At 43.6% G+C, this 17,033-nt stretch overlaps 1 long non-coding RNA gene across 2 annotated transcripts in view; it reads right to left on the bottom strand.

The window, feature by feature from the left end:
* The window catches only part of LOC138986892 (uncharacterized), a 132,452-nt gene extending 115,655 nt beyond the window's left edge, over positions 1-16,797 (bottom strand). For both annotated transcript variants that reach the window (XR_011463477.1, XR_011463476.1), the window contains exon 1: positions 16,503-16,797. This is a non-coding gene — a long non-coding RNA (uncharacterized lncRNA). The remainder of the gene's footprint in view (positions 1-16,502) is intronic.
* Positions 16,798-17,033: the final 236 nt, after the last annotated feature.

Consider the following 17,033-nt stretch of genomic DNA (forward strand, 5'->3'; position numbering starts at 1 on the left):
TCTGAGATAAATTCAGAATCAATTTAAAGGCTAGACCCTTTTCCTGTACTCCTCACCTCTTCTTGTCTTATTCAGTCACCAAGTCATGTCCAACTCTTTGTGACCCCATGGACTGTGGCACGCCAGGTTTCCCTGTCCTTCACCATCTCCCAGAGTTTACACAAATTTATGTTCATTGAGTCAGTGATGCCATCCAATGATCTCATCCTCTGGCATCCCCTTCTCTTCTTGCCCTCAATATTTCCAAGCATCAGGGGCTTTTTCAATGAGTCAGCTCTTCACATCTGGTGGCCAAAGTATTGGAGCTTCAGCTCCAGCATCAGTCTTTCTAATGAATATTTGGGGTTGACTTCTTTTACGATTGACTTGTTTGGTCTTCCTGCAGTCCAAGGGACTCAACAGACTCTTCTCCAGTACCACAGTTCGAAAGCATCAATTCTTCAGTGCTCAGCCTTCCTTATGGTCCAACTCTCATGTCCGCACGTGACTACTGGAAAAATCATAGCTTTGACTAGATGGACCTTTGTTGGCAAAGTAATGTCTCTGCTTTCTAATACACTGTCTAGGTTTGTCATAGATTTCCTTCCAAGGAGCAAGTGTCTTTTCATTTCATGGCTGCAGTCAACATAAAAAGTGATTTTGGAGCCCCTTGACATAAAAAAAAAAAAAAATCACCACCAACACCCACTCCACTCATGATGTTCTTTTCATCCAAGGCTACACCTTCTACCATCAATCTTCCCATCTTTTGGGAGCTCTTCTTATCCTCCAGTATCAATCAAGGGTCTTCTCAAAAGACAGCCTATCAAACCTATGTGGGTGAAGTTCTGAAACCCAGCATGAGAGGCTGCTGAACACAGGCGTTAGGAATGACAAGCCTTTAACAGCCACAGGCAGGAAGGACAAAGGAAGACACAGCTCTACTGGAGATTGGAGAGAGCTGAAGTGAAGGAGGAGAGGCTTCCCCATTGACGCTGGTAACAGATGGTTACAGGCACTGCCGGTACTACACGGAAAGGAGAAGCAGCAGAAGGGACAGACACCCACCCCTGAATTCGCTCCTCCCCTGGCCTTCCACTGACTGAACCCAAACCAAAGCCACATGGACGGAGCCCTAGTGATGAACATCCAGAGGGCAGGCTCCAAGGTGTAGACTGGAACAAAACGGAGAAGACAGGGGATGGACAGAGAATCAGTAGGTCAGCTGCCATGGACCCTTTGTGTTTCAAATGCTCACGACTTTTTAAACTGCCAGTTACTTTGTGGAAACCAATCAAGGGGAGTTTCCAGTATTATTAATTCTAATAAAGATCTAGTCAATCTAATCACAGAAAACTAGTCAATCTAATCACACTAGGACCACAGCCTTGTCTAACTCAATGAAACTAAGCCATGCCCATGGGGCCACCCAAGACGAGCGGGTCATGGTGGAGAGGTCTGACAGAATGTGGTCCACTGGAGAAGGGAATGGCAAACTGCCGGGAGCCGGTGAGGCATTCCACTCGTGACAAAGGTCATGAGGAAGGACGCTCGGCATACGCAAAGGCGGGATCGAGCCTCAGGAGTCTGCCTGGATATTCTCGAGCATCTACCCCCCAAAAAAACCAGAGTCTGCCTACTTTATTGCTTTGTGCTCTCACCTCTGACTTTACTGGAGGCTGTCCCCCACCACCATCTTGCTCTCTCTGTCAAAGAGTTAACTTACAGCTCCAATTAATAAAGTTCCTGGGCAATTAGGAGTGTTTAAATCCAAACCCCTCAGATGGCTCTCTAACTCGCCTGACAAGTTTACCCGGACTCCTACAGCTATGCATACGATTGTTTACAGTCTCCCAGCCTCCAGAGGCAGGGGAAGCTTAAGATATTCAAATAGCTTAGAGCCTCTCAGAGAGTTAGAAACTGTCAGAATAAGACTAGTAAGGGATTTCATTGATGAGTCAATGTTTGTTGCCAAGTTTTCACATCCCCTGAATTGTATCCTTGAATATGTATTAATTAATATAGTTGGTATGTAGAAAAAATAAGTAGTGGCCTTGGTGCTAATAACTTTAGACCCTTAAGGTAATAAATTCTTTCCTTTGTTGTAAACCCATTACACATCCACCCTATAGGAATGCAATTTTATCTTCGGAAGATGGCGCCAAACCTTAAAATAATTACTCTTAGAGAAAATAAGTCTTTGTTGATAAGTCCTTGTCAAGAGTCATAAAATGTTAATAGGCCTTCTGGCCAGAAGATGATGTAAATCACCTAAACCATTTGTATACGATAAATTTGCAGGAAAGAAACCCTGGTTTTTGATAAGAATCAAAGACTGCTGACTTTGCATCCCCTATTATCCTCTATGTGTAACTTAGGGTATAAAAGCCCCTGTTAAAAATAAAGCTATGGGCCTTGCTCACCAATGCTTGGTCTCCCCATGTCATTCTTCTCCTTAACTTCTGGCTGAAGTCTCCATCTGGAGCGTGGATATCCTCTGCGACCACTTATTTGCCTGGGCTTCTAAGACCCACTCGAGAAGGTGTCTAAGGTGGGGCACCTTCTGCTATTCGAGAGGGCGCCTGCGGCCTCCGTGGTCAGAGCTAACCTGGTGTCACGGGTTATATTGATTTTCCGTGTAAACCAAGCTACTCAGCCTCTTTTCTCCACTGAATTTTCCTACTGAGCTATCCTCATTCTATTACTCTTTATATCTCTAATTACCATTTGAATAGGTCGCCGACACCGTCTCCCCTTCAAATACCCTGGATCAGCCGGGGCTGGTCCCCGGCAGCAAACCACTTCAGTATTCTTGCCTTGAGAACCCCATGAACACTCGATGGACGTGAGTCTGAGTGAACTCTGGGAGTTGGTGATGGACAGGGAGGCCTGGCGTGCTGCAATTCATGGGGTCACAAAGTGCCGGACATGACTGAGCAACTGAACTGAACTGAATAAAGATCTTATAGTCATGGTCTTCCATCTTGGTTTGTCCTTCTATCATGGAGGGGGCAAACAGAACACCAGGTAGACTCCTGGCCTCAGTAATTTTCTGATATTGAAGGGAATCAAACTTTTAAGGCCCTTTAGACCAGTGTGAGTAAGTGTGGTTCATGTCCCAGTAGCATCAGCATCACCTGGAACTGCACAGAAATGCAGATTCTTGGGCCCCATCCATGACGTATGGAATCAAAGTCTCTAAGACTAGGGCCTGGGAATCTGTGTTTTAAAAAGCTCTCAGGGGTTCTAATGTATGTATATGCTACAGTTTAAGGAGTCCTCCTTTAGACCCCATCTTTCATGTTTTAGGCAGGACAGAACATGGATATCCTATCATAGACCCTTCCAGTGTAAGGAGCCCTTGACCCTGAACTTCCTCGCTATGATCTTTAGCAAGATACCAATGTCTGACCCTGGTCATCTTACTTAGTTGCTGTCACTATGGGCAATAAAATCTATTTCAGCTTTTCAAAGGGCTTGATCTTGAAATCCCTCAGATTTGTCATTTCAGGAGACGATGACAATGGCAGCAATGACAGCAGCAGCAGCTCACACTAAGCCTTCTCCACACAACCAGTTTCACCTGAAAAGTGCTATGCATTTTAACCTACTTCCTTTCCTACCCTGTGAGGTGGGCACTATCTTTGCTTCACAGATGCTGAGGATGTGGCCTATGGAAAAATTCACTAACTTGTTTTGTCTGTATAAGAACGGAATACCTACTTTAGAGCTATGAAAACAGTATGAGAAGGCAATCTGCAAATATAAAGCCTTCTATAAATGACAGCAGTGTGAACAGCCAACTACTGATGAACTGACCGTGTGGAGTTTCATTAAGCTCTAACTTCATGGGATATTCAAGGCAGATTAGAATATGACTAGCAGGCTGCTGCTTCTTTTTTTTAATAAGTCATGTGCCAAGAAGAGTGGAAATTCCAGTGTTTCAACAGGTGCTATTTGAAGATTTTTCATAAATTTGAAACAGTAGAGGAAAACAAATACTGATGTTAATCTGAATATAAAAAATAGCTTTCCTTGATGACAAGAAATAGCAACAAACCTCTTATCTAAAAGAAGATAAAACCACCTGGTAAGCTCTCCCCAGATGCAAAGGGCTGCTGACACACATTCTCTTCTGACACCTCTCCCAGAATTCTGTTTATGGCCAAACAAATGATTTAATCTTCTAGAAACAGATTCATAGGTAACATCATTTTTACTCTTTTGATATGATGGATTCTCGATTTAATCAAAATCTTCCTCCTCGTTCAAATGCTCTTTCTATTAAAGCATTATCTTCCCCTCTCTAACTCCAGAGATGAGGTGAATATTAAGACCCATCTTTCCCTCTGTCTAAAATATGCCCCAAAGTGTCCTGGGGGTTGAGCTGGCATCTCAATGGAGAAAGACCTTGGCTGGACAGACAAGGGCCAAGAAATGAAAGCTGGTCCCCTCTCCCACCATCAACTGCATGATAAAATACTAGTATTGCATTTTAGAAACAGAGACTCAGAAAGGTTATCTGACTTATTCACATAGCCGGTAAATGACAAAACAGAAAAAAATTGTCTTTTCTACTATAACAAAGCCTAATTCTATTTCAATGCATTGAAACAGGCATCATACTTCCCCTGCTCTCTAAAAGCAACATCACACAATTTATTTTCCCTACAAAAGAGTTCATACCTACATATAAATTCACAACACAATATGATGGAGTGTACCATCTGTAGTGTTTGTTCTTTACAGTCAATGTTTAGAGTGTTAGACCGAGGAGAAGTGATAAGCTGTTCACGTCCCTGAATAGTAGCAGGAGAGAGTAAAACAAATTTACAGTTGGCACCAAAGGCAAAAGTGTTAGGCAATCACAAGTATTTGCATGTACACCTCATAACAGCTGCAGGTAAATTATTTGACAAGGTCAAATTCGACTAAACAACATAACCACCAGCAAAATAGGGTTGGAGTGAGTTGCTAGACCAGTTAGGAAGAAATACAGGAAGACAACCAGCTCGATTGCAGAAGCCCTGGTTTTCTGGACTCTAACTTTAGAAAGGTTTGTTTTGCCTTTATTAGAAATCCTGAATTATGTTTTTCCTACAGATAATGCAAATGGTACAAAAAGCAAAGGAAAGCACTTTACAAGGGAGAAGCCAAAGCCTCATGAAAAAAGCTGATAAAACACAAAAAGCATTAATTGAGTCCCAGAAGGTAAGAAGGTACCCCTTGTCTTACATAAATACCACACACTAAGGGATTGTAGCACTGGAGTTCCTTGGGGCACCCACTGTTTCAGTGCTCGACATGTTATAATTACGTCTATGTCTTAGACAACAGCGTACAGTGGCTCAGTGGTAAAGAATCCGCCTGCCAATGTAGCAGACATGGGCTTGATCCATGGGTTGGAAAGATCCCCTGGAGGAGGAAATGGCAACCCACTCCATTCTCCTTGCCTGGAAAACCCCATGGACAGAGAAGCCTGGCAATGTTAGAGTCCATGGGGTCACAAAGAATCAGACATGACCTGGCGATTGAGTGTGCGTGCGCACACACAGGCACACACTCACACACATTTAGACAATACAGTTTTGTGGAAAGGCCACAGATATTAGAATCAGATAGTCCTGGGCCCCACTCTGCCTGTACTATTTCTTAGCTGGGTGATCATGGAAGGCTATTAAACCTCTCTAGATGTTAATTTTCTTACAATTGAAAATACTTTCTCCTTTTAGAGGACTACTGAAGTTTCAATCTGATAAAGACATGCCAGAATCCACAATGTTGTCTCTGAACTTTCCCTTTTCCATGCATGCATGCATGCTAAGTCACTTCAGTTGTGACCAACTCTGTGCGACCCCATGGACAACAGCCCGTCAGGCCCCTCTGTCCATGGGATTTCCCAGGCAAGAATACAGGAGTGGGTTGCCATTTCCTTCTCCGTTCCCTTTTCCATACCCACTTATAAATGATTTATCATAACAATAATTAACCATGGGGGAAAAAAAAAGCTATTGATTTTAACTACCTTGCCTTCCTGTAAAATCTTATAACCTCTCACAAACTACTCCTCGATAACATAGTGTTACTAGAATGATCAGTATTTCTAACCAGGGTTGTTATGCAACATTGAGGCAAAAAAAAAAAAGTCACAAGCACTCAGAATCATCCCCAGTGACTTTTTTCCCACCCTTCCATCTATTTTTAGCTGCACAAGTTACTAATTACTGCCAAGTCCATTTAAGACAGTAAAAGTGTGAAACTCAGACTGTTTCGTTACGGTACCAGTATTTAGACACTACCTAAAATATTCACCCTATGTTAAGACACCACTACTTTTACAAACTTGGAAACTGAAACTGCATACATGAGCAAATTTTTTTATGCCTAGATTTCCATAAATATGTCTATGAAAGTCTATTTGCTTAGAATAAGCATCCAGCTGAGGAAGGAAACATTTAAGCTTTATGGTGCCCAAAGCTTCCCAGACATTGTCTCTTTTCTTGGAAAAACCTGACCCACAGTGTATCTCACAACAGCAGAAGAAAGTGAGGCTTCAAGAGCTCACACCATACACAAAAATAAACTCAAAATGGATTAAAGATCTAAACGTAAGACCAGAAACTATAAAACTCCTAGAGGAGAACATAGGCAACACACTCTCCGACATACATCACAGCAGGATCCTCTATGACCCACCTCCCAGAATATTGGAAATAAAAGCAAAAACAAACAAATGGGACCTAATTAAACTTAAAAGCTTCTGCACAACAAAGGAAACTATTAGCAAGGTGAAAAGGCAGCCTTCAGAATGGGAGAAAATAATAGCAAATGAAGCAACTGACAAACAACTAATCTCAAAAATATACAAGCAACTCCTACAGCTCAACTCCAGAAAAATAAATGACCCAATCAAAAAATGGGCCAAAGAACTAAATAGACATTTCTCCAAAGAAGACATACAGATGGCTCACAAACACATGAAAAGATGCTCAACATCACTCATTATCAGAGAAATGCAAATCAAAACCACTATGAGGTACCATTTCACGCCAGTCAGAATGGCTGCAATCCAAAAGTCTACAAGCAATAAATGCTGGAGAGGGTGTGAGAAAAGGGAACTCTCTTACACTGTTGGTGGGAATGCAAACTAGTACAGCCACTATGGAGAACAGTGTGGAGATTCCTTAAAAACTGGAAATAGAACTGCCTTATGACCCAGCAATCCCACTGCTGGGCATACACACTGAGGAAACCAGAAGGGAAAGAGACACGTGTACCCCAATGTTCATCGCAGCACTGTTTATAATAGCCAGGACATGGAAGCAACCTAGATGCCCATCAGCAGATGAATGGATAAGAAAGCTGTGGTACATATACACAATGAAGTATTACTCAGCCATTAAAAAGAATACATTTGAATCAGTTCTAATGAGATGGATGAAACTGGAACCTATTATACAGAGTGAAGTAAGCCAGAAAGAAAAACACCAGTACAGTATACTAATGCATATATATGGAATTTAGAAAGATGGTAACAATAACCCTGTGTACAAGACAGCAGAAGAGACACTGATGTATAGATCAGTCTTATGGACTCTGTGGGAGAGGGAGAGGGTGGGGAAATTTGGGAGAATGGCATTGAAACATGTATAATATCATGTATGAAACGAGTCACCAGTCCAGGTTCGATGCAGGATACTGGATGCTTGGGGCTGGTGCACTGGGACGACCCAGAGGGAGCGTATGGGGAGGGAGGAGGGTTCAGGATGGGGAACACAGGTATACCTGTGGTGGATTCATTTCGATATTTGGCAAAACTAATACAATATTGTAAAGTTTAAAAAAAAAAAAAAAAAAGAGCTCAGAGAATAATATGCGATGATAGAGAGTAGTAGCCCTACAACTCAAACTTCAAGCTGGCCGGAAGTCAGTGTTTCTTAAATAAGACCAACATGTGCTGTTGTATCTGATCTGACTCACCTTTCCTGGAAGATGCATGCCTGCCTTAATGACCTTTATCTTCTGACAGGCTACCATAAGCAGATTAAGTGTAAGGAGGATAAATTCACAAACTTTTTGGATTGATGAAGATGGGCCTGGGTGTTTTTTGCTTAGGACACAGTAAATACAATCTTTAATCTTAGTCACTATTAGTTACCATACACATCTATAACCACAGCATTTCCCCTCCCACCTAGACCCTGACCTCTCCACCTCAATCCCAGGAGGAGGATCACAAGCCCGTGTGCCCCAATGAAAGAAAAGTTAATGTGTGGCATTATCAAAAGCATGTACTGATCATTCTCAAGAGTGGTAAGGAAATACCAACAGGTACTATAAAGGTTATGGGCATTCATTGGAAAAGACCCTGATTCTGGGAAAGATTGAAGTCAGGAGAATGGGACAAGAGAGGACGAGATGGTTGGATGGCATCACCAACTCAATGGACATGAGTTTGAACAAACTCAGGGAGATAGTAAAAGACAGGGAAGCCTGGCATGGTGCAGTCCATGCGGTCACAAAGAGTTGGACACAACTGAATGACTGAAAATAACAACAATGAACATTTAGGCAAAAAAAAAAAAAAAATAGACCCTTGGTCCTCAGTGCATTTGAGAGTCAATTCAGAACATGGACTATGGAACCAGACTGGCGGGATTCAAAACTCCTTCTTCCCACCCACCCAGTGATCCTGGGCAAGTTACCTCTAGGTTCAGTTTCCTCATCTGTGTGTGTGTACGTGTGTGTGCACGCACATGCAGGCACACACACGTGTGCTCAGTTGTGTCCGACTCTCTTCATGTGCCCATGCACACGCAGGCACATGCACACATATGTGCTCAGTTGTGTCCTATGGACTGTTGCCTGCCAGGCTCCTCCGTCCATGGGATCTTCCAGGCAAGAATACAGGAGTGGGTTGACATGTCCTCCTCCAGGGAAATCTTCCCGACCCAGGGATTGAACCCATTTCTCCTGCATTACATGTGGATTCGTCACATTGCACCACCATCTGGGAAGCCCCTTCCTCATATGTAGAATGCAAATAATAGCATCTAACACAGACGCTTGTAGTGAGGCTGAAAGTGTATACCAGAACCTGCAAGGACATAATTAAGTGGTATGAAGTGTTATCACTGATTTTAATTTAAATACAAGGAACAAAATCATGCTTTGCCTATGAGATATGTGTATAAAATGACTATAAGCTGGCCATACTGGTATAACTTGGAGTAGAATGTGTTTCTCAATCAACAAAGTCTTATTTCCAGCAGAGAAGGGTGTTAAGCCAGGCCTGAAGCATTTCAGGTCAGACGCAGGAAATTGGCAGCCTTGTTCTTTCATGAGACGGAGTCATCAGGGTGGTATTCGATCCCTGGGTTGGGACAATCCCCTGGAGAAGGAAATGGCAAAAACCCACTCTGGTATTCCTGCCTGGGAAATCCCATGGACAGATGAGCCTGGCTGGCTAGTCTATGGGGTCGCAAAGAGGCGGGGCATGACTGATCACACATGCATGCATCAGGGTACAGGCTGTAAATGAAAAAGAAAGAACTTCCAGTTTCTCAAATCTGAAGAGCCACTGAGACCCTGCTTGAGTGAAAGGTGGCTGAAGGGAAGAGGTCAAGGCAGAGAAGACTGATCCAAAGGCTGAGGATCACAGGACGACTTGGGTGAACAGTCAAACTGGCACAACCAATCATTCTGACTGCAGTAAATGAAACAGATTTCAAGGAGATGAAGAAAGTGGTGGAACACTGCAGAAAATATCCCAGCAGCCAAAGCCCAAAATAAGGCATCTCCAGCACTCTGACAGTCTATATAGAAAGAGGGAATGTAGCTACCAGTTATTTCATTAGAGGGAGAAAATGACAGTCTTAGAAACAGCCTGATGAGAAGAATTTTAAATGAAACAAAAACTTAAGATGAAAGGCTTAAAAAGAAGGTTAAAAAAATTCAACCACTAAGAGAGGCAAAAGTTGGGGGACATGACTGATTTTCAGAAAAATCAGTACTCCTTGGGAAAATGGCTGATTTGGAGTCTGGACCAGGAAATAGAATAAGATACGCTTGGAACAACTTATGCTGGAAAGCAAGAAAGGTATCACAGACTACTAGGGCCTTGTAAGAAGTATGCAGGAGATAAATATAAACTGAGCATGGAAAAGAATACTGCCTTCAATGGATTGAAACAAATACATTCAGATCTACAAGATCTTGCTGATACTTGAAAAAGGAAAAAAAACTCACTGGTTGTTAAGGCATTAAATCATAAATCAGAAAAATGATAAAAGGGAAAAAATCAAGCCTTTCCCCTCTCCTTCCTATACATTCTTTTTTTTTTTTTTTTCAGAAGACCCAAGTATTTCATGAGGGCAAATTTATTTCTTCTTTTTTGAGAGTAAATTCTTTATAGATAGAATACCAACTGGTAAATGCAAGAGGAATGATAGATTTAGATCATCATTTTGTGACCCCTAATGAAATAGATCTAGGTTATAACTCACAAGGATGCTACAATTATCAGGTGAAAGGTAGATAGGTAAGTTGACCCCATCGGAACCCACTAATCACTCTTGGTATCTCAAAGAGGGACACATTCAGGCATCACATCTCTAATGATGTGATGCAACAGATTATACACAGTAATACCTACCAAGAATGCTCACTCTTAAGTCTGAATCTAATCAAGCTGCTACATCTCACTGCCAGATTACAGGAAACATGGAACATAAACGAACAAATCAGATAACATTACAAGTAAGAAGTGACCCCAGAAGTGGACATTCTACCTGACAAATGACCTGCTATCTCCATCACATGAAAGGCATGAAGAAAACAAGCAGGGGAAGGGGGTTGTTATAAAATAAAATAGATTTACAAACCTAACAACCAAACACAATGTGTGGACCTTAATTCCTGGTTGCAACTAATCATAAATGAAAAGACATCTCTGAGAAAAATTAAATATGGGAATGTTAAGGAATTGTCACTAAAATTTTTAGGCAAGAAAGGCACAACGTTTTTTAAGGAACAAAGTCCTTATCAGAGATGTAAACTGAAACACTAATGAATGAGATGACATAATATTTAGGATTTTGTTTTAAAACACACTGCTACTGCTGCTGCTGCTGCTAAGTCGCTTCAGTCATGTCCGACTCTGTGCGACCCCAGAGACGGCAGCCCACCAGGCTCCCCTGTCCCTGGGATTCTCCAGGCAAGAATACTGGAGTGGGTTGCCATTTCCTTTTCCAGTGCATGAAAGTGAAAAGTGAAAGTGAAGTCGCTCAGTCGTGTCCTACTCTTCGCGACCCCATGGACTGCAGCCTATCAGGCTCCTCTGCCCATGGGATTTTCCAGGCAACAGTACTGGAGTAGGGTGCCATTGCCTTCTCCTTTAAAACACACTAGTCCCCCACAAAAGAAAAGTGGGGAAAAAAGAAATAAGTCAAACAAAATTTGAAAAATGTTAATAGCTGCCAAAAGTAGGAAGTAATTATCTTATTCTCTCATAATGTCCACAAAACAAAGTTAAAAAAAAATTAAATAGTTTTGATGTAAATTCAATCTGTGCTTTATCTTACCAGTGATTTTTTAGGAGGTAGTTAAGGTCCTCCCCTAAAGAAAAATCTAGTCATTCCACTTAGCCTAAAGAGGTGCAAAGAGTCTTAATCAGCTTGCATTCTGAATTCAAAATGACAATAAGTGACTGAACCAAGGACCCAGGAGTTCTATGGTAAAAACCCAATGTCAGCTTACCTTTTCCCAGTAAGAGACAGCCTACAAGGCACCTGGGTTGGGCAGCACAACCCACAAAGAGCTCATCTGATGACAGTTGATGGCAGATGGTTAAGATCTGTGAGAGCCCAAGGGAGCATGGGCAAGGGCCAACCAGATTTCCTAAATCAGATCTTCGTCAATACAGAAATTGCAAAGTTTCCTACCAACTTGTGTAATGCACAAAGCTACTTTCTTGCCAGTGGTAATGAATCTGTGCTAACTTGTCCCTATAATCACTCACCTGTAATTTGGAAGTACAGCTCATGACATACAATACTGAAGGTCCACAGAAAGAGCTACACCATGCATTGGTATCACTGCCCTAACCAAGGAGCTAACCACAAGACCCCAGGTGTTTACAAGTCACCCACTGGTTTGATACATACTACTTGTGTTTTTCTCTTTCCTTCAAACACTTCTATTATGGACTGAATATTTGCATTCCCCCAAAAATAAGATGTTGAAGCCATAAGCCCCAAGATGATGGTATTTGGAGGGCCTGTGGGAGGTAGTAAGGGTGAGACTAGGTCATGAGGGTGGTGTCTCCATGATGGAATTAGTGGCCTTATAAGAAAAAGGAGAGAGATCAAAGAGTCAGAACAAAAAAATTCTAAAATTTATATGAAAACACAAAAGACTCCAAATAGTCAAAGAAGTTTTGAGAGAGAGAACAAAGCTCCAGGTATCACACACCCTGATTTCAAACAATTTATATCACAAAGTTACAGTCATCAAAACAGTATGGTAGTGGTACTAACACAGACACACAGATGCCAGTAACTATATCAAAACAGTATGGTACTGGCACAAAAACAGAATAGAGAACTCAGAAATAAACCCATGCTTATTTGGTGCATTAATCTATGATAAAGGAGGAATACACAGCAGGAGAAAGACAGTAGGAGAAAGACAGTATCTTCAATAAATACTGTTGGGAAAACTAGAAAGCTACAGATAAAAGAATCAAACTGGACCACTTTATCACATCATATACAAAACAAACTCAAAGTGGATTCAGTTCAGTTGCTCAGTCGTATTCGACTTTTTGCGACCCCATGAATCACAGCAAGCCAGGCCTCCCTGTCCATCACCAATTCCCAGAGTTCACTCAAACTCACATCCATCGAGTTGGTGATGCCATCTAGCCATCTCATCCTCTGTCATCCCCTTCTCCTCCTGTCCCCAATCCCTCCCAGCATCAGAGTCTTTTCCAATGAGTCAACTCTTCGCATGAGGTGGCCAAACTACTGAAGTTTCAGCTTTAGCATCATTCCTTCCAAAAAACACCCAGGGCTAATAAAAAATGGATTAAGGACTTACAAACCTAAGATATGAAACCATAAAACTTCTAGAAGAAAACACAGGCAGTACACTCTGCTATCAGTCTTAGCAATACTTTTTTGGATCTGTCTCCTCAGGTAAGGGAAACAAAAGAAAAAATAAACAAAAGGGACTACATCAACCTAAAAGGCTTTTTCACAGTGAAAGAATCCATCAACAAAATGAAAAGGCAGCTTACTGAATGGGAGTGAGTAAATGACTTGCACATGATATACTCAACAAGGAATCAATCTAATATATGCAAATAACTCATTCAACTCAACATCGAAAACAAAATAACCCCATTTAAAAAAATTGGGCAGAGGACCTGAAGGGACATTTTTCCAAAGAAGACATGCAGATGGCCTGTGCAGATGGCCAACAGGCATATGCAGGGATACTCAACTTCACTAATCATCAGGGAAATGCAATTCAAAACCACAATGAGACATCACCTCACACTTAGCAGAATGACTATCATCAAAAAGACAACAAACAACAAGTTCTGGTGAGGATACAGAGAAAAGGGAATCCTCCCATACCATTAGTTAAGGTTATAACTGGCACAGCCACTATGGAAAACAGTATGGAGATCCCTCAAAAAATTAAAAATAGAACCACCATATGATCCAGGAATTTCACAGGTGGGTATTTATCCAAAGTAAACAAAAGCCCTATTTGGAAAAGATATATACACCCCTATGTTCACTGCCATGCTATTTACAATAGCCAAGATATGGAAGAAAGTGAAGTGTCCACTGACTGATGAATGGATCAAGAAGATGGGGCATACACATATAATGAAAGATTACTCAGCCATTCAAAAAATGAATTCTTGCCATTGGTGACAACATGGATGGGTCTAGAGGGTATTATGCTAAGTGAAATAAGTTAGAGAAAGACATACTGAATGATCTAACTTACATGTGGAATCTAAAAACCAAGACAAAATGAAAGTAGACAAAGATACAGAGAATAAACAAGGGATGGGGGTGGCACAAAACAGGTGAACAAGATTAAGAGGTATAAGCCTCCACTTATAGAATAAATAAGCAATGAGGATGTCATATACAGCATAAGGAATATGGTCAATAATACTGTAATAACATCATATGGGAACAGATGGTAACTAGACTTACAGGTCATCATTTTCCAATGTATGCAAATACCAATCAATCAGTATGTTGTACAATTGAAACTAACATCATGTTGTATGTCAACTATATTTCAGTTTAAAAAAATAAAACAGAGAGAGAGGGAGATCTCTTTTCCTCCACAGGCACTAAGGAATGGTCACATCACAACACAGAAGGAAGGTGGCTGTCTACCGGCCAGGAAGAGAGTTCTCACCAGAAACTAAATATGCTGATACCTTGATCTTGCACTTCTCAGCCTCCAAAACTGTGAGAAAATGTGTTTCTGTTATGTAAACCACCAGGTCTATGGTATTTTGTTATGGTAGCCCGAAAAACTAACACATATTTCACCTATTTTTCTCCTTCTTCCAAACCCTTTCCAACTCCTTTGATGGGGAGGTTCCACAATCACAAAGGTGGTTCCAGTGCCAAAGGAGAGAAAACAGTTGAAACTTATGGTTTTCCAATGTTGGAAAATTTTACAATCTTCCCCAATTAAAAACAAAAACAAAAACAAAAACTGGCCATGTACTTATGAAATGTGTTTGGAATGTCCCAAGGAGAGCTAAGGCAGTATTAGAACCAAAGAAGGGCTAATCAAGTACACCTTATTTTAGGTAACCATATTCAGAATAAATAATTAGAGTAAATATGTATTTTGGCAAGGTACACTACAACATCATCCCAGGCACGGGGAAACACAAGCCTCTATGCAGATGAACACTCCAGATCAATTTACACAGAAGCCCTGGGTAATCCTCCTCACAGACTGCCTGGCTGCCCTCATGGTGTCAGTATCCTGTGCAGTGAAAAACCAACTGTCATGGGTAACAGGAATACAATTTGACCTACTTTCCCCATAAACTCCTGGAAAGTCACTAAGTCAGATTTTTGTGTTTACCGAGCTATCACATTTTGGGGACACATTTCCTCCCTTTCTTTGCACGCAACCTTGTACTCCACACATTAAGGTCATTTTTGGGTAATTCCTAAACTCCCCTGGTCATTTGACCTAAAGATGTCCTATTACTGCTCAGCTAATCCACGAAACACCCTTCTGAGGTAGGTCATGGACAGTTATCTCTACGTGGAAAGAATTCTCCAGCTCAGAAAGGCCAAAGACTCAACGTCAGTTCAGACCCTTTCCTGCCCAAAGGAAGCCATACCAAACCCAGTGTTTCTCCCTAACTCTCAAGTTTCACAAACCTATCTTTCAAGAGTTGAAAGTCCCCCAGCAAGATAATTTAAGGCAGACAACTAAGACTTATTTTTTAAATTACAGACCAAAATATCTACCTTGTGGTACTTTCATGGTAAAGTCTCCTTAATGATGCCAGATTTTTAAAAGCTAAGTGAAACCTCTCAAAGGTGCCCAAGGCCCTGGTGAGCAGGAACACCTGACAAGTCAGCAGGGGCTGCTGAGTGACTTATGATCCCAGGCTGTCCCGCTTTTCTTCACCACAAAACATGTCTGACCTTCTCAGGCCATTAGATGTACTTAGAACCAAAGGAGGGATACTCCTCCATCAGAAATCCTTCCGAACACACCAGCAGAAGTCAATATTTAAGATTCTGGGGCGGGGGGTGGGGGGTGGGGGAGGGGTCGGCGGGGGGGGGGGAGGGGTCGCCGAGAACTAAGTGCTGCCGACTGGGGAGCCCAGGAACTAGAGCTCGCCCCAGAACTTCCAACTCTGGCGTCTGTCCCTCGGCCCTGGCGGGGCAAGAGCCAGTGTAGGTGCCAAAGCTTAGTTCTCGGCGACGCCCCCAGAATCTTAAATATTCACTTCCTGCTGGTGTGTTTGGTAGGCTCCTGGTGGAGGAGCGTCCCTCCTTGAGTTCTAAGCCACTGTCGGTGCCCAAAGTTGCAACTAGGCGTCCGACAGCAGTGCACACTTCTCCTGCCTCCTGCAAACTGAGGTCCCGCGCGTGGGGCCTTGGGATCGCTGTCGGACAGGGCCCGCCATTTGGCACTAGACATCTGCAGCTCCCCCTCTGGGGACAGGCAAACGGCCCTTCTTCGGGCGATGTTCACAGTCCCGCAGCTAGAATCCAGGCACGCTTGGACGAAGTCAGGTGCACCTATGGGCGAGGGAAACCGCCACTCCGCAGTGGGCACCCCACGACCCCATCTTCCCCGGCCCCTCTTCTGCCTAGGCCGGCACAAGGGGTCCACTCCCGGCACTTCCCCTACTTCCAGATGCCCCCCCTCGGCCGCCCCGGAGGGTGGGCGCGGACTCCACGCACGAGCCTCTCACGCCCAATCTGGCCGCGCAGGACCCGGCCACTCACCCGGCCCGCAGCGGTGCTGTGCTTCCTCCGCAAGGTGAGCCCGCTCCGCAGCAGCGCTGGCAGGTCCCGCAGCCTCGGCCGCGGAGGCACCGGCAGCTGCTCGCCGTCAGACTCGCGCCCGCTGGGGCTGCGGCATAGGGCGCCGTCCGCCGCCGCCACGGCCGCCACCGCTGCCGGGACCCGGCTCTCTCACGGTGGCTGCATTTTGACGGAGCCCACGGCCGTCCTCATGCCCTGACGGCGGCTCTGGCGCCGGCGGCTCTTTCCCGCGCTCGCCCCCGCGCGCCGTCCGTGCCTTCGCCAGGCAGCAAAAGGGCGCGATGGCGGCTCGGGCGCTGGGCGCGCTGCTAGCCGCTGCCCATTGGCTCGCACCGCCCCCGCCAAGCTCAGTCCCGCGCACTTCCCCCGCCCAGCCCACGTGAGCCCGGCCCCGCCCCGCCCTCTTCGCGGCACACCTCAAAGTCCGGAGCTGACCGCTGCAGCCACTCCCTGAGCCTTGAGCACCTTCTCTTCCACCGACGCGGGATTCCC

The sequence above is a fragment of the Bos mutus genome, unplaced genomic scaffold (assembly GCF_027580195.1).
Source record: "Bos mutus isolate GX-2022 unplaced genomic scaffold, NWIPB_WYAK_1.1 CTG235, whole genome shotgun sequence".
Classification (NCBI taxonomy): Eukaryota; Metazoa; Chordata; class Mammalia; order Artiodactyla; family Bovidae; genus Bos; species Bos mutus.